This window comes from Hirundo rustica, chromosome 1 (genome assembly GCF_015227805.2).
Source record: "Hirundo rustica isolate bHirRus1 chromosome 1, bHirRus1.pri.v3, whole genome shotgun sequence".
Classification (NCBI taxonomy): Eukaryota; Metazoa; Chordata; class Aves; order Passeriformes; family Hirundinidae; genus Hirundo; species Hirundo rustica.
This window is the reverse complement of record NC_053450.1, coordinates 107,764,628-107,783,258: the sequence shown is the minus strand read 5'-3', so window position 1 is coordinate 107,783,258 and position 18,631 is coordinate 107,764,628.

Below are 18,631 nucleotides of genomic sequence, written 5' to 3'. Positions count from 1 at the left end.
CAGATACCTAAGCACCAAAGCAGTTGAATTGTCAGATTAATAACTATTACAAATAAGTATTCTGAAAATTAAAGCTTTTATTTCTGTTTTCTGACATGGATTTCTGTTTTCAGCCTGCCATCTGAGCATGGTATGTGCATGTGCACAGGTAGTGTGTATTCATAGTCTTTGCTGTGTTCATCCTGCCTTGTTGCAAGAGGATGGATTGCAGTGTCTTGAAAGCCTATGAAGATCTATGGAAATAGTTCCAATTTCTTTGCAAAGTAGTTGGTAGGAGATTCTTACCTCCCTACAGCCCATCCTCTGCTTAGGCCACACGCAAAGTTTCATGGTTTAAAGGTGTAGCTGGGTGAAGTCTGGGTGAAGGAGTGTCTGAAGTGTGGAGCATGGAAACCTTCAGGCATCTCTCTGTCAAAAGAGTAGAGTTCTTCACTTTCACCAGGAGACAGACAGAAAAAGTTTGCTTGAAGGAATACGTGATGATGAGTACTTACGTAACAGCTAAGTGGCTGGAATGCTGCTCTAGGCTGCTGAGATGGCCAGGTAAACTCAGCCCTCCCAGGAGGATGCTCTGAGCCATTGGATGCCAATATGCCAAGAAAAAATTCACTGCAGCTGCTGCTGGAGGTGCCTAATCCAGGATATTTTGGAGCCAGAGAGAGGGTGGAAGTGGGACCCATTCAGGAAGTGAATACACACATTCACGTTGCAGGTGTCAACACAGTAGTCCTACGCATGAAAAAGATCCACCAGATCTTGGAAGGGGACCTGCACCTCTAGCGCTGGTGGTGCCTGGTTTCCAGGGCAGGATTGAGTACCAGTTTTTTGATAAATGATTGCTGAATTCATTGTGCAGTGGAACAGTTTCAGTAGCAGAGGTGGGATTACCAGCAGTCCCCCAACCAGGCTCATCACTGTGAAGTGATAGGTGGATGTGGAGTTAAGCCTGGATCTCCTGTTCCCTGGGAGAGCACTCTGATTCAGGAGCTAGTCAACAGTAACTGTGTTATGAAGAGTCCCATGGTATGTAAGAACATTAGGCAGTGCTTTACTGAACTAAAGTAGGTGATGAGAAGGAGCTGCTTATTTTCTGGATCCTGGTTGGGCTTGGGGGTAGGTGACATGCTGAGCTACCGTGTTTATCAAAATATGGGAGTTCTGGGCATATAATAGAGGTACAAGATTTCATGGAGGCTGGTAATGACTCAAGTGCCATAATTTTTACTTTTTTTTTTTTGGAGCAGAACCCCACTTTCATTACCTTCTTTCTGACATTTTAAGGGTAGAAAATTAATTAACATTAATTAACAGTGTTGTCCCAAGTGTGGTGCAGACCGGTATCTTGGGTTTGATACTGGCCAATTGTTATTCCCACCCATTTTCTTCTGAATCTCTTTCCTTCCCCTAGTCAGTCTGCTGCTGTGTAGGGTACAAGTTCAAAGTGATACTACCTTCAAGGTAAGGAATGCTGCTTCATTCCCATAGTGTTGACCATCCCTATGCTGATGAGGCTACTCCTGCCCTTGTGTCCCTTAAATGCAGATACTAACACTGCTCACATATCTCCATCAGTTTTGGAATTGGGAGATCTTAGGGCAACTGGCACTTTTCAGTCTTGTATGATAATCTTTCACTGGAGTAAGTTGGCAGTGCTGTGGAGTGTTGAACTGTGATTATGGGGCAGATGTAAAGCACTTAAATAGTTTTAACAGGTAATACAGAACCATGTTTTTCACAGTTGCTAGATAAAACATGGTCATTTCATTAAAAGATGCACTTTGAGCGGTTAACAAGGAACACTTGGCTAGAGACCTGCACAACAGAAAGATCGAGCTGAAATAAATAAGCAAGTGCCAAAAACCAGTTTCTGAGTTGCTCTGCTTGTCTCAGTAAATAACACGCCTGGACAAATCTCACTTTTTCTTGACCCAATCACTTTGAATGTCTCTGCTGTTCAAGCCAATCTTACTCAGACAAGATTAAATATCAGCTAATAGGAAGGAAATTCCTGGTGTAACATTCACAGTTTGTCACCATTCTTTACTTTTGCTGGAGGAGTCTGATGTTTAAAAAAGGAATAAACTTGTAGTACAACGAACTGTACCTGTGAGCTGGGGTATTTATAGCTCTGTGCAGCAGTCTGATTGCAGGGGTGAAAAAAAGGCTTTGGTTGTTGTGTGGAGTATGTTTTGCATTGTGAATTAAAATTGGGTTACGGTTTTTTACTGATCAGTGAATATTGATATGGAGAGGGGATTTTTTTCCTATTTCCACCATATGCCTAAAGACATAAGTCCTTCTTTATGGCCTCACCTTGCCCACTTCATGTTGTCTAGTTCATACATTTCTAACTCTGCCTGGTTTTTTTGCTGGAGGATCTTTCTGAAGTTCTTGTGGCTTGTGAACAGGCAAGAAAAACATGCTGAACTTCCTTCCCCCTTTTGAGGACCTAGGTTAGACAATCCCCTTTGTCTGGCAGGAGAGATAACTCTTGAGCAGCTGTCAGGATTGACTGAATCTTGTCCAAGGCTGGGGTTATCCCTTGGGACCAGCCACCATTCCCTGTATTAAAAACATTTTCTTCTAGGTGTAATGAGTTTTCAATAAGAACCGTAATCACCTAGTAATTTAGCCTGAGCCTCTAACTGGAAACAGTGATGCATCTGCTTGTCTGACTGAAGCCTTTTGATTGAAATTGCTATAGCACAATCTGAAGAAGCTGTGTCCTTATGGAAAATGGGACACAATTTTTCTAGGTTCAAAACTGTAGTATGGAACTCCATCCCCATATCTTTTCTAACTAAATTGGCACGTCTTGTCTGATGCTTATCTGATGAATGTTCTCCCAAAATATGGTTCTTTAACCCAGCATGCACAAGGTCATTCCACACAGAGTTCAGTTATTTATTTATAGTTCTGCACAAAAACGGGTGCTGGGTGGCAAATCCACAAAGCCATCAAAACTTTTGATGGCTATCAAAACTTTTTACTATTTATACATTTTAGTAAGCAAAGGCATTAATGTTCACACTTCTCTTATAAATTAGTATTCTGCCTTCTACTGGTTGAGTCCCTCACTTCTTACACTGATTAATCCACACGCTGTTTTTCTCTTCAGTCGGTGAGTTTCTTGAGTCAGTAGTCATGAACTCCCTCTGCCAGAATTACCTTTTCCCAGTCAGAGCTGATTTCAGCACAGTTGCTTTAGTTGACTTGTTAGTTTCTTCCTTATCTTGGGAGTTTTTTGAAATGTGCCTGTGGCCTGTAAATTCTGCATTCTTCATGTCTACTATAGTAGTACATCCATCTCCCCTAAGTGTGAGATCATTGAAATGTTCAAGCCCTAAATCTTAGCAAGGCAATTCCACCAAAAAGTAACTTACCTTTCTAATGGCTGAACATCACAGCCATCTCCATTTTGTAACTCATTCTGCAAAGATTACTAAAAAAATTACCTGAAAATATGGAATAAAATTATCTACCTAGTTTGATTGATAGATAGACAATTATAGGTAGTTGGGGGAAAAATATTTCCTTTGACCATGAAAACTGAAAGAAGTCCTAAACCATACAAACCTTCTTCTTTACAAAAGCCACAATATCCAGAGCAAGAATGAAGCTGGGAAGTTTTTGAAGTTAAGAAGTTTCACCCCAGTGATAAATGAGACATCTCTCTTTTTTTTTTTTTGTCTAATTTATCTTCTGTTTTCTCTTTCAGCAGCATCTCACATCCAGACCTTGAGATGTGGACAAAAAAATACTGTCTGAACACAGGTTTTGATATTCTGCTTAGTTAGACATGGTGACAATTGTGTATTCCATGAACACAAACTTCCCCCTACTCCTCATACTGCCAGATGCACAATTTAGAGTTGTTGCACCATTGTGGGCTTGAAGCCATAGGATTGAATTGTGTGTTTATTGAAATTTGATGTTTTCTTATGTACCTGTATTTCCTGAGTCTTTTCAACTGTCTTCAGCCAAACCTAGTTTTCCTCCCTATCCTGGAATGCTTGACTTACTGCTTTTTTAAAAAGAAACAGAAGATCTGAAGTGAGCACTTCCTTCCAGGAGCTAGGTATTAAAGATAAATACCAATTTGCCATAAGACTCAGGATTAAACCTCAAAATTTGGAAATAATGAGCATATGACTGAATTGGACCATTTGTGATAGGGAGAAGAGGAAAAAAATAGCCTTTATTGTTGAATATCCTCTGTTTCTTTCCATTCCTAATAGGTGGGGTGGAGGTGATCAGCAGTGAAAACCATGTGGGATTCTACAGCAGCTTTTTAGTCATCATCTAATAAAATGGGCTGTAGAAACCTCTTCTTACACACGGGATTAGCTAAGAAGCTATGTCATATTTCGAAATGAAGCACTTGGGCAGTGGGTGTGTGTGGAGGAGAGAGTGGGATCATGCTGTAAAAAGTGCTCACATTTTTAGCCAGACAGCAGTTCTGCAGCAAATAAAATCTCTCTCTCCAACAGATGGAGGAGAGGTGAGTGGGAGGGAAGTTTGGAAGCGCACTTTGTCATTTCTGTTCACTCCCGTCTTCGTCTGCAAGGGAGAGTGCAGTTGCAAAAAGGGTGGATTAAAAAGTGTAGCAGCATCAAGGAGGTAGAGGCAACTGTCCATGCAGCAGCTTCCATCTGGGACTGTCAAAATGCTTTACAAACACTGGACAGCTGAGCTTTGTGATATCCCGGTGGATGAGTATTGATCATTCCTGCTTAGAGATGAAGACATTCAGGAATAGAGTGTGGTGACGAGATTTAGGTGTAAAAGAATATTGATTTGTATGGCTGGACTTCTTGCTACTGTCACCTCCTGCTTCCAGCACAGGACCTCACTCCCTGTATGTTGTTCAGACCTCGACTAGCTGCCTGGATTAGCATGGACAATTCTGCCTGACCCAGCCTCCCCCTGGAATACACTGCCATTTGTTTTCCATGATCAGGCTTAATCTACCTGTCATTTTCATTAGAACTGATGACTTTAAAACTCTCCTGGAAAGAAAATGTTCTCATCTGAAAACGGCAGGGAGAGAATCACGAAGCGAGATTATCTGTACTGTTTCCACCTGCAAAAATTTTACTTATTCCTCCCTCAACGTTTGTTTTAAATAGGGGGGAGGGGTAGTGAAAAATCATCTCTGATAATATGTTGCAATAGAAATTAATTAGCTTTCCACATTTCCTCAAAAAAGGGTTGCCATTTTAAAACAAGGTGAAAACCACGGTTACATGAAGATATATGTATTTGGGTGAAATGTTTAAACATGAGCTCAGAGAGATCTGTAAATTCTGCTGCCCCTGCACTGGCAGGAACTTTATTTGTACCCAGGACAAATGCTTCCAAATGCATCTTAATCTTATTTATACTCATGGAAAAATGGAGTCAACGTGGTGAAAATCAGGTTACTTTCATTGCCATAAAGGGAAAACAAAGAAAACCAGAGCCAGATTCTTCAGGTCTTAGTGCAAGGGCAGTCAGGTCTCAATGTACAAGCTGAGACATACTTTCTGAACTGCTCTGTCTTTCTGACCTGTTCATCTAGTCAGAAATCAAAACAGAGATGTTCTCTTGCCAATTGGACTGGATGTCAATACTATTGAATAGAAGGCTGTAGGACAATTAACCTCTCATTTGCTTTCTCAGTATCTAGAAAGTGTTTATTGCTGTGGCTGGGAGAGTGTGTCTCTGTACATAAGAGGAAATGATTTCCTAAGCTGATGTTCTCAAATGTAAAGACTGATTGCTGTTTTTCAGCCTTTGAGAGGTGATTCTGCCTGTGTTGCACAAGGGCCTGGTGTTCTGGCTGATTGATTAGGTAACCAAAACACAGATTCATCCCCTGGGTTGATGCTTTTGAATTATGGTATCTCAGATAAATCAGTCCTGTTTGTTCCTGCCTTCCTAAACCAAGATAACAAAATATATTCTGCCAATGTCTGACATTCATTATCTGACTATATTTAAAATTGCAAACTATTTATATAATTGCAAACTATTTATATCTTCAACGCTGACTCATAAAGCAAGGTATTTCACTGAGGCTGAAAGGGAAATGACCCTGCATCTTTTCCAGCTTATTTGTCATTTCATTTTTTCATCCCTCTTTGGGGATCTCTGTCCTACTTTCTATCACACATATTAGCTTTGGCTGATTGATATGACAAGATAAGGAGCCTTGAGAAAAACCAGCCTTATAAACATTGATAGAGAATTATTTTGCTTCACGTATCAGAGAAATATCTTAGGCAAAATGAAAGAGCATTAACTGACCCCTTTCCAGACCGAGTTATGAGCAGTGAACAAAGAAACTAAAATGTATTCTTGCTGATTTATTTTTCTGCCTTGGTATGAAAAGACAGAATAAAGCAACTATGGCTTCAAAAAAGGCATGCAATTGGGCCCACAGTCATGAATATTTTCTACTAAAATGTGTTTACTGCTTATGTCCTGAATATTGTCATGAAAATGTATATTGAAGATTAGAGTTACTTATGAAATCCTTGTAAATTATGCCAAGGACAATGTCTGTATTTGCTGTCAGTCACTGAAGTCCACTCAGTGTAATAGGTGAAATCACCTCCTGTTATTTGCTGCATGGGATTTACTGAAGGAATAAATTACATGCCTTTTTCTGCATGAAAAGCTAAATACAATACAAAGACCATTAGAACTTGACAAGTTGATTGGGTATTGAAACCTGGGTTGAATGGAATTTGCAACCTCATGCCAAACCTTGAAGGGGAGGAGTTAACCGCCTCTGATTCTAGATGTCTTGAAGGACATATGACCACAAAGAAGTCCCTACTGGAGTACTTTTAACTTCAAATTATAATTCAATAAATGTGTTATTATTTGTAGTATTCCATGTAATTATATTTATTTCCTTAAAATAATCAAGTTTTTTGCCTATTATATATAATTGATATTTCCATCCAAATTAGTTTAACTCAAATCATGAATAGAAAGCAATCCCCTTAGAAAAAAACCCCAAAACTTTATCTGCTTTTTTTTCTAATAGAATACAGTCTAGAAATTAAGCTACCTAATTTTCCTGGGGTGACTTTATGATGCCTTTATCCCCAGTCTGCCTGTTCTGTTTATGCTGGACATTAAGTTATGCTGGACCTTTAAGACTGGGTCCGCGGGAGAAGGGGAGAGAAGAAGCGCAGAGTTTGTTTTCAGAATCCCCACATCCTTCTCCTGGACTGTTGTCTGCAGCACAGACAGACAGTGGGAGAGAGCTCTCCTTTTCTTTTGGGTTTGTTTGTTTGTTTGTTTGTTTGTTTGTTTTTTGGGTTTTTGTTTGGTTGGTTTTTTGGGGTTTTGTTTTGTTTTGTTTTTGTTTGGTTTTTTTTAGCTAGGCAGAGGCAGAGCAGTTCCCCAAACTGTGGTTTTCCCTCTTCTTGGAACTGTTCAAACCTGCTCTGGACTGAAAACCCAGAAAACACTGCTGGCTCACACCTGTGGCCCAGCAGAGCCTGGGGCTCTGCATTCCAGCACCAGAGGGACTGAGAAGAGACTGAGTGAGCTGAGCTACCCCCCACAACAAGGACTTTCTGAATTTGCCATCTCTTCAGAACAGTGAGAGGCTTTATTGTTTAATAGTCTTCTTTTTCAGGTGGTTTTTGATTTATTTTTTTTTATTATTATTTTTATTTTTAATGCTTGTGAATACTTTGCTTGTTAAATAAAGTGCTTTTTTCCCACTTTTCTAGAAGGAGATTTTTTGTCTCCCAGACTGGGTGGGGGAGGGGCCATTTGAATTTGCTTTCCAGAGGGACCCCTTCAGAAATTTCCTCCCTAAGTTTGCCCTAAACCAGAACACTAATATACATTCTTCTAGTTACCAAAGAAAAGGTACCCAATTTAGTAAAAATGCCTCACTTACTTGCAAAACAGCATGCCTTAATAATTGCTAAAAATGAGAATCAATCTTCAGAAAAATAACTAAGTATAACCAATGTGAGATAAGAATAAAACCATATTTTAAATCAGGATGTGTTCTTTGCTGAACCAAATCATGTTAAAATTAGCTTTTCCAGCCTTACCCATATGTTACCTTTCTCTTTGAGCTCTTGTAGGATTTCTGTGCATTTGATGATAGCTGCATTTGTGAGGGTTTTTTTTTGTGGGTTTTTGTTTTGTTTTTTTTTTTTTAGGTTTTCTTTTTGGTATCAGTTGAGTAATGAACAATTAATAGATGACCTCAGATGATGTGCAGTTCTCAAATCTTTCTTTTCTGTTTAGTCAAAGCACAGTAAGGCAAATGTGTACAGTGAATGTGTTAGGCACTCAAATGCCTGGTGCTTGGCTCCACAGTGAAATCCAAAATCTTCAGTTCAGAAATGTGTACAATTCATGTAGAGAATAAAACTCTTCAGGATGCAATCCAGTGCAGCAATTACACTTATTTTATGAGATCAGCTAAAATGTTCAGCTGCCTCAAGCTAGGTGTGTGGAAATAATGGAGAGAAGAATGAATCCCTGCCTGAGGTACTCTGGTGTCTGTGTGGGATCCATCTCCTGAGACACTTCCTAGAGCTCCACCTTGAAGACAACAGTGAAAGGTGGGAACATTTGTACACAGAATGGTAGCACAGAGAGCCCTTTCTCACCCAGAATATTCAGACCATCAGTATCTCCCCCTCTGAGACCATAAAACAAAACCAAACTGGAGGCATGGTTCCTTCTTAAGCCTGGTCCTTTCATGTAAACAGTCATTATGAGACTTCCTGGGTGAGAAAGTCAGAAGGTCTAGGGACCAAGATCTTGTTGGACAGTGCTGGGGTGGTAAAGCCTGATGGCCTCTCTGTGGTTAGGAATTCTGCACCAAACAGCTTCTGGATAAAATGAAGGTGCTGACAGAAATGAGACACGGCTGAGGGGGGGAGGGGTGGTGCTTAAGAGTGTGATTTTAGTTTGGTGAACTTAAGTCTCATTTCTGTGACTTTCAGCTCTTTCTTAAATCTAGTTCTTGGTCACTCCTCTGAGAACTGAGAACTAAAAGAACCAGCTCCACTTTGCTTCTCAGCACATGAATACTAATTGTTTCCCTTTGGATTTATGCCATGTCATCTAATATTCTGTGAATAAACAAAGCTGTAAGTCATGTGCAATCATCCCCAACCTACTGGAGTTATTAACAGCACCCACTCATGGACTTTTTAACAGAGATTCAGCTTTCCTTTAAATCCTGCCTTGGAAAAGTGGCCATAAAAATTCCCAGGCTCAGATAGACTCCATTCTGAAAGAATTCTTATTGAAAATTTTCAGTATTTACCACAGCATGACTCTCTCTGAATTGCCCTCCTTCGGAGTGCTTGCTGCACATTCAAAACTAATAAGCTGATAATATTGCCTCCAGAAATTTTCTATGCCCTTGCAATATAGTTGCTTGTATTACTGACACAGAAATGTGAATTTTTTTTAATATGTCTAAAATTAATTCACATAACTGCCTTAACATTCCCCCCCCAATTTAAAATATAATTTGTTGACATGGTGCTGCTCTTTCCCTTATCAGCTCACTGGGGAGATAGTTTTTTGTTACAATCTTGATTTTCAAGTGCAGTTCACACTCACCACAGGACATGAAGCACCAAGTAGAAAGAAATAATGGGTGTGTAGCTTCCTTAAATCTTCCTTAAAAGTGGAAAGGACAGGGGAACAGCTATTCTGCACCCTTTTCAAAACATAATATTAAAAATCGTTCTCAACAAACTGAATTCAGTTCCCCAGCTCCAGTTCTTGGGAGTTTGTCACACATTGGGCAGTATTGATGTATGACCAATGTGTGCATTGGCACATGTATGATCTTTGTATGTAGACCTGTATTTAAAAACACCTGAAACTCCAGATATTCTCAACCAGTTACTTGAAGCAGGTGAAATTTATTCATTTTCTCTTTAAATAGTAGAGTCTCCACATTTGTCCCTAAAATGAGGAAAATGATCCATAAAAGATTCTCATCTGCTTGGTTTAAGCAGACAGACTAGAAGCTTTTGCATCTTTAGTTAAGGTCGACTCTTTATTTTGTTCATATTTGGTGGAAAACTCAGTTAGCAATTCTAATTACTCAGCTACAAAGATGGAATATTGATCTACATCTGTATTTTCACTCAAGAGTCTCATGTATGCCACTTTTCAGCACCAGCTTCTTGTAAGGGGAAATGCATCCTTGGAGTGTCTTTCACAGTCTTATGGTTATCTTCAGCACAGGCATGGGAGGATAAAGCCTGGCAAAAAACTCTGATCAAGATTTCATTGTAAACTTCACTCCTTTCTCTACAAAACCCGTAAGACAGATGCTGTATTTGTATCTTGTTAAGTAAATAAAAGACATAGCTGGTGACATGTAGGATTCCTCAGTCAGATTAGCTGGCACATGCTATCCACAGGGCTTTACTGGTGATGAGAAGAAGTTGCCTGGGTAGCAGAATATTGTCCCCAGGCTCCCAGGCTGATAGCAAGTACAACACTGCAGGTCTGTTTCTAATAAACATAGAGGGATTAGAAAGTGATTGCTCACTTTGAACGGCTTCACTTCTGCTTCCTCGCTTGACAGAGATTTATGGATCATTTAACAGAGGGAAAACATATTTGCAGGGGACAATTTAGAAGTGAACTTCAATTTCTGGGAACTTTGCATGTTTTTTTTAGACAAATTACTGCTTAACTAGATGAAGTGTGGCGGATAACAGGTGCTCACTGCATTGCTGTGCCTTTGCTTGAAGTGAGGTGGCACATGGGCTTTTGTGAACTGATCTGCAGTGGATCTAAGATGGCTTTAGAGACGGAATTTTCTCAGATGGAAATTGCAAACCTGTTTTTCTTTTCTCATCTTTTCACCACTAAACTGTCAAGTCTAATTGGTTTAGACAGAGAGTGTCAGGAACACTGGAAAATGAGAAAAGTATAAATTAAAGGTTGTAGCCATCTGTAACCATAACAATAAATATCATTGTCTTTACAGTTAACATTTCATCCATGTCTGCTGCCTGAGAAGGCTGAAAAAGCATTCATGTCAATGCACTATTCCTCATTATTCTGCATGTATAGAAGAATTTCATCCCTTTCAGCAGGAGGAAAATTGTCTAGTCTCAGGTCTTTGAGTTCAAAGCAGTTTAAAATTTTGGCATAGATGTTTAAGAATAAAAACTGAGCGTAGGTCTGGTAGAAAGATGGCTTTCATCTCTTATAAAATGGCTAATTTAACACTGTAACAGGTCATTTCTGCAATGGAGAACCTACATTAACTGTTTCGGTTTGAATTTCCCTTCAAAGCAGGACATCAAAAATAGCATTGGGTAGAGCAGTAGAGAATGGGCTGGAACCACAAATCTCTGTCAGGGAAGGAGGGACAGAAAACTTTGACAGAACATCTTATGCCAAGTTCTGTTCCAACAAAGTGTCTCTGAGATAGGGGCAGTTATGATCTGCCTGATCTGGGAGCTGGAATGATGGATTGTGCCCATAGCCTTTGATGTGTGAGCTCATTATGTGTCTGAAGGACATGTGGCAGAGGAAAGACTACACTAGCCAGAGCCCTCTTGTCTGAGTAAGCACGGTTTGGGGTGCACCTCAAATTTTTCTCCACTTTTTTTTACCATACCCCGAAGAGAGGGACAAAACCAGAAAAAAACAAACACCCCCCCACCCCCAAACAAACAAACAAAAACCCAAAAAACCAAACCAAACCAAAACAAAAAACCAACAAAAAACCCCAAAACCCAAAAAAACCCAAAACAAACAAACAAACAAAAAAAAACACCACCACCTTTCTGCAATCTGGCTGTCTGCTAAAGCTCCAAATCCATCAAAAATCCTAATAAAGCACTTAACTGGCTGTTCTTGCCTTTTTCATCTTTCTCCTTTACTTGGGTATGAGCATACTGGCAGCTACATAGGAGCACTTTGAGTACTTCTGCTTTCTCTGGGTTTCATTAAAGCCAGTGGAAAACCACACACTTTCTCATGAATTTTCACCTTGTCCAATTATGTGTATCTCTTGCACTCTTGTTTTGAAGGCCAAGTCAGGAAAGCAATGAAATTATTGCATAAAGAGCTCAAAAACTTATAAATAATGTATTACATTTTATTGGCCTATGAAGCAAAGAAAGTGCTATCAAAAGAAGGTGACGAGGCTTTTAAGATGCTTTTCTGAGGAGTCAACATTAATGCCATGTGTTCGTTTTACTGTGTTGTCCTAAGATTGACAGTGTGTCTGTACTGTGGTCCCTCTGCAAAAGCCAGTGAGATTCAAGTTAGTTTTTCCGCGAGCAAGGGGACTAATAAATCCTGGTTTCCTATGAATTGTCCTTTGCCTCCAATCTGTTATCTTTTCTTTTATGTTCTCCTCCAATTTAAATAATGTCAGCCCTCCACTACGTGCTGTTGATGCAGCAGTTTTCGATGGTATCCCAGAAAAGCAGGGCCAGGGCTAATGTGAGGCTGCCCATGGATGATTACACAGGTTCTACTGCCAGTTGGCTGTCAGCAGTTGCATGTGTGAAGAGCAGCTACATCCTGGTTGCTTGGCTCTCGTGAGGGAAAATAATTTGGCTGGCTGTGTGCTAGCCACCTTGAAGTTTTCACAAAATGTATACAAGGCAGTTATATTTCAAATGTCTACCCTCTTGTCAATTTTGGTAGAACTTAGTCAGTGCTGTCAAAATTATTGGGCAAAGGGGGAAAGAGACAAATGAGAAATTGAAGAGAAAAGCACAGCCTCAAAATTCTTTCTTTCTTGAGAATTCAGGCCTGAAAGAGTTAATGCCAGTATTGCATATTTGTCTGCTGCTTCTTTAACCAGTAATGCTAATATTTTCAAGATACTATTTCTCAATCAGGAGGGCCAAGCATTTTTTTGTGGTAATGCAAATTCTCATACAGCTGTAGCTGAGGCTCAAAAAAAAAAAAAAAAAAGAAAAAAAAATAGTTAGATTCTGAGATTAATGAAATATGAAAAGTAGTCAGAACAACTTCTCCTGTTTTGGTTCTCTTGCTGATTTGATAGCTCGTTCATCAAAGTCCAGAATAAATAGCTAATTCTAACTGGGGCTCCCAAAAGTTATGGCACCAGTGGCACCAGTTGTCCTAAGCATGCAGAGAAGGAACAGCTGGTGGCTGTTTTTACACACAAGCCCCCTCTAAAAATTAGAGGGAGCTTTGCAATGTGATATTATTATTTATACCTCAGTAATATCAAGATATCCTAGCTGAAAGTGGAGCCTGAAGGTACAGGGTTTTGGATCTATAATGCTGTAGGAGACAGTCCTGTCCTCAGTTTCCCTCTATCCCCTTTCCTCCAAAATATCACAGCAAAATAGGAAGAGGAAAGGCAGGTGCCACAAAATGAGCTGCCTTGTGCCAGGCTCCAGAGCAGATCGGTGTTGTGTGTGCTGAGAATAGAGCTCAGGCCCCGGCTCCCCAGTGGGAATCTCTTCCCTGGATTCCCTGGCTGCATCTCAAGGTCCCAACTAAAGTGCTGCATTTCTAATACAGTGTTACAAAGCTCAAAAGCTTTAAGGAAACATTATAAAAACTTCATAAATATAGACAACTCTTCAAAACACGATATATTCTGGGTACAGCTGAGTAGTATTCATTCACTTGAATGCAAGGTTGTTAAAATCTTTATTGAGACAAGGGGTGGGGGGAAGTAATTTGTTTTCAAGGATTCTGCTTCATTGCATGCTTTTCTGACACTCATGATTTGTCATTCGGCTGTGACTCCTCATGAGAATTACATTCCTAATAAATACATTTGTGTTTACATTGTTATTACCATAAATGTGTGAACACTTCATGCATTTACTCTGCACAGAGTTGTCTTGTCTCTTAGCCTTGTCAAAGCAATAGATTTTTTTCCCCAACATATTCTGTTCTTTAATATATTCTTCTATTTTGTAAAATGCTTCTTTCTTTGTTACTGGCTTGAATCACAAATGGTCTTTGTTTCCCTGTTCTTCTGAACTAAATAGCTAAATGCAGGTTTCTGTGGATGTGAAAGGGGTTATGAATCATACAAACAAAAATATGTTAACTTCTTGTGCATCCTGTAATCCATTAGAAACATTCTTATTCCATATGGCTTAACCTTGTATTTTGTTCCTATTAAAAGTGACAATCATCAATTAATTGAAGTTTAAATTTGGACCCAGCTCATCAGACTGTCAGAACTATGTGTTGCAATGCATTCATGTAATTCCAGGTGCCACTTCACATTGTCACCTCTTAATATTACTGTACTATGGCAATAACAGATTGAATAACTGGGATTGCAAGGCAGTCCTTTGGGGGTTGGTGTAGTAAAAATGAAGGTAAGTTACATGCTCTAAATTCTACCCATTGAGTACAAAGCCCTTTTGCAGGGATTTTATATTTCCATAAAGAGAGAGATCTGGCTCTCTTCAGCTCTCAGGCTAGTCCTGAGAGCAGGCTGGTGCTATCTTTCCAGATGGTTTGCCCTGCCTGATGGAATTGCTTAGGAGTCCCACTGAGGTCTCTGTCCATGAGATCATCACCTGTGTAGGCTTTCCCCAAGAATTCTCCTTGGGGAGAAGTTTCAAAATGCTGAATCCCTGTGTGCCTGGGTTCCTTCCATGTCATGTGTGCTCTTTATGGTGAGATGGAGAAGGCCATCAGGAACGCCACTGTGGCTGGCTCTGCAAAAGCATAGGCAAGAGACAAGTTCTGTCCTGGGTAAGAAATACAAAAGTGCATTTCTGCAAGCAAGCAGAAAGTAGAGGTGATAGTGCCCTGTTTTCTGTCTGAATTTTAATTACAGTGGAATATTTAAATTACAGTATTCAAGAGTGATAAGGAAAATATGGATTCTTTATATCCATTTTTTCTAAGAATCATAAGCATTATTATCAGACTAATGTGGGCTTGACATTTCTAAGTCTGAAGGTATTTTAGCCTGCTAGGATGCTAACTCTTTCCCATGGGAAAAGTTCTCCAGAAAGCCTCTTCTCAAAACAATCTTGGCAAAACAACTATCCATTCCCAAAACAATCCTTCTCCAGGTGGTGTTTTGCTGTTTCTCTAGTTTAGTCAATGGGACTAGAGAGGTGTTGTTCCTAGTCACCAATCATGCTAAGTCTGCATCAGAACACCTTATAAAAGATGGAAAGAATTAGACAATAAAGCTTTTCTATACTCTTTGCCTTCTGAAATTATGGGAGTCTTTAATCTTTCTTTTGTGTCCAACAGTGACAGACTAAAGCTTGCACAAAAGACAGTTTTCAAATATTCTTAATGAAAACACAGAAGATGATGTTTTTATAATGATGCTAAAGTCCACGTTTTGTATTATTTGGGAATTTTCTCAGATAAAATCTACAGTTTTCAGATTCTTTCCTTTCCCACCAACCACAGGCATTGTTTGTGTGACAAGTCCTTATTTCAAAACAGAAGTGAGAGAATTTAAGGAAGATCTACCCTACATTACACAGAAGAAGATTGACTGCAGTATCTTGGCCCCTCCCTTTTGCATGTATGAACATGACAGATTGTGGCCACATTTCCCAAAGATGCAGCAGAGGCTGGGCAGCTTGAGTCCTCAGCAGTTCACCCACTCCTGAAAACAGAAACTCCTTCCTTATTCTGGCCTTTTCATTCATTACAGAAGTGAGGAATTGTACTTATTCATTAAGCCCAGCTGCTGAACATGGAGAGAGGAATATATATTGCCCCTCAGTTTACCTGAAGAGGTGCCCTGAAAATCAGTGATTCCTCTTTTGCCTTCCCAGTACAGACCCTTTGCTCTGATGTCACTCACAAGTCCAACCTGTCCATCAATAGTGACCAGTGTTAGATTAAATGACCTTGGGGCAAGAGACTGGGTATTCCTATTTCTGCTTTACTGGTCTATTTTTTTCCCCATTCATCTCTTTTTTTTCTGGTACTGTTCCATTTCTACAGTAACAATATAGACGTGATTAGTAAGTATGAACTGCCTGCTTCCAAACTCTACAAATTGTGTCATTTAAAAATGTATCTGTACAAACACTGTCTCACACTGTTTGCAGCTAAATTTTCTGTTGCCTGAGCCATCAGTGGCAGTGAAAACCAGAGTCTCCAAGAAGCTAAGGTTCCTCTTCACTTTACATGAGGCATGAAATAAGCTGATACGTTACAAATAGACAGCAGAAACCACGTTCAAAACTTCAAAGCAAGAAAAAGAGAGTAAATTATGAGCAAGGAGAGGAGTGCATTTTTAAAGCTATACTGTCAGCCAGGAGATACAGCTTCTAAAAAATCCACAAAGAGTTTACGTACGTGCATAAATACCTAGAGTACTTTAAAAAAACCCACATCCAGCATCAAATCTTGTAATAACAATGGCAAACATTGAGGTACACAAAGTCAAGCATTTGGGGTTTGGATTCTATTTCTGTGACTTGCTATGTGATCCTCATTGAGTGTCTCCATGTTTGAAACTTCTTGCTTTTAATATTTATTTAAGGTACCTAAATACAATTTTTATACCTTCACTGTTTTTCTCCAGCTCTAGGTTTTGATCAGGTCATCTATTAACGAAGTTCCTACGTGCCTTATATCATTGTGCAAGGTTTCACTGAATGCTGATGACCTTTGAGATACTTGAATGAAAGACATTATTAAATGTAAAATATAAATATAATAAATATAATAAATATAAATAGAATGTAGTATGTCTCCTTAGAGAAGTGTCCTAATGATAAGCACGCCGTTCTGTGAGTCTTACTAGAAGTCTTAATTCTGTATATATTGTTCAGCACATGTAAAGCTGAAATCTGGAGTGTCAGGGGATGTCAGGCGGTCACAATTTCTACTCATTTGATACCAATGAGTGTCTTTTTAATACATCAACACTTTCTAAAACAAGTCATGGAGAATTATCCCACATCATCAAAACATTGCCATTTATAATACACCTATTATCAATGCCCTTTTCCATTGCAGTTTCTAATTATCTGAATTTGACACTGATTAAGTATTTTCATGACTTAGAAGCTGAAGGCAGTATGTTAAAGGAAGATAACAGACCTTACTTTGGTGAGACTACAATGCTCTTTTCTAAATATGCCCTTTAAACAAAAAGTTAATTCTGGAAAGAAGTAGTCAATTATGTTCATTATCCTCTTTCCTGGTTAGGTAATAAGTTGTGAAAGTCTGGTTTTCACTTTGGATATCTGCTGGTCTGCTGACTACCTGAGGATGTTTTGGATCCTGACTTTTTTTATTTATTCTTGTGAATTTGTTCAGCGCTGTTGATATGTATATGCACATAATATCACTGTTTTGGCAAAATTATATGTTGTCTTGATTCCACTCTGGTATTAGAATTTGGTTTCTATTGGGAACTCTTTCCTTCATGACATTTAAGCATGGATATAAATGCTCTGATTTATTTATTTATTTATTTGTTTGTTTGTTTGTTTGTTTGTTTATTTTTGAGGGTGGAAGGCAAATCCTGTGTTGTTCACATAGAGCTTGGAATTTGGTTTTTGTCATTTGAATAATGCCTGTCATTTTCGGTATTTTACTGTTGACTTTTGATTTCTTATTGAAGAGGTCTGAAAAATTTGCTTATGGAGCTCTAATAGCAGCAGACTGTTAGCTACCCTCACCTTCATTCAGATTAATTCCTTCATCTTTTGCCCCTTGTATTTCATATACTCAAGCCATAGAAGATGAGATAGAAATGTGGTTTAGAGAGAGCTCAGTCTTATCTTTAGTCTTCTGTAAAGGTCAGGGGAGTTTTTTGTCTTTTGTTCTTATATTAAATGCACTCTTTTTTTTTTTTTTTTTTTCTTTCTTTCTTTAAAGGGACCCATATTAACTGCTGTCTTATTTAAAATACAGGTATTTTTTCAAATATGAAAGAATCCCTGACAGTTCTGCCAGAAGCAGCACTGTCAGGCTGCCTGTCACACATTTGTATTTCAGCCTCTTTGTCAGCAGAAGCTACTTTACACCACGTGATGTGACAAAGTTTAATGTGCCCCAAGCAACTGTTGGCTCCTGGGTGTTTGGAGCATCCCAGCGACATGGGATATTCATATTTGTCTGAAAATGATACACACACTTTCCTTCGTAGACTATGGGAAAATTACATTATAGCACTGGGCTCGAAGACTTCAAGCCTCATTTGCCACCTCAGGCACTATTAGCAAGTTGGAAAACCACTGTATGAATGGTTTTCACATATAAATGACAGACTAACATTTTTGGTTTTGAAACAACATTATGAAACCGCTATTCCTATGCTGATTTATTTAATATCTTAGATTAGATTTCTGGACATTAAGAAGACAGCTCTCATCAGACTTTGTGAATAAACTGATTAAGTTTAAAGTAGCTGATTTTTTTCTTGTCACAAAGCAATTTTAATTTCTTTTAAATGATGCAAAACAGAGGCAAATGAATATATATAGTAGCTCTTGCTACTCCTTCCTCACTTGGTATGGTGTGTATAGGTGATTTATCATTTTCAAAGCAATGTTTCATGATAGCAGAAAGGATGATCCTGTCTGGGGTATAGGTTAATAAGTTCACTGTGAAAAAATGTGGATTTATTTTTCATGATACATATTTTAAGAATACAGCAAGAAACAAAGAAAAT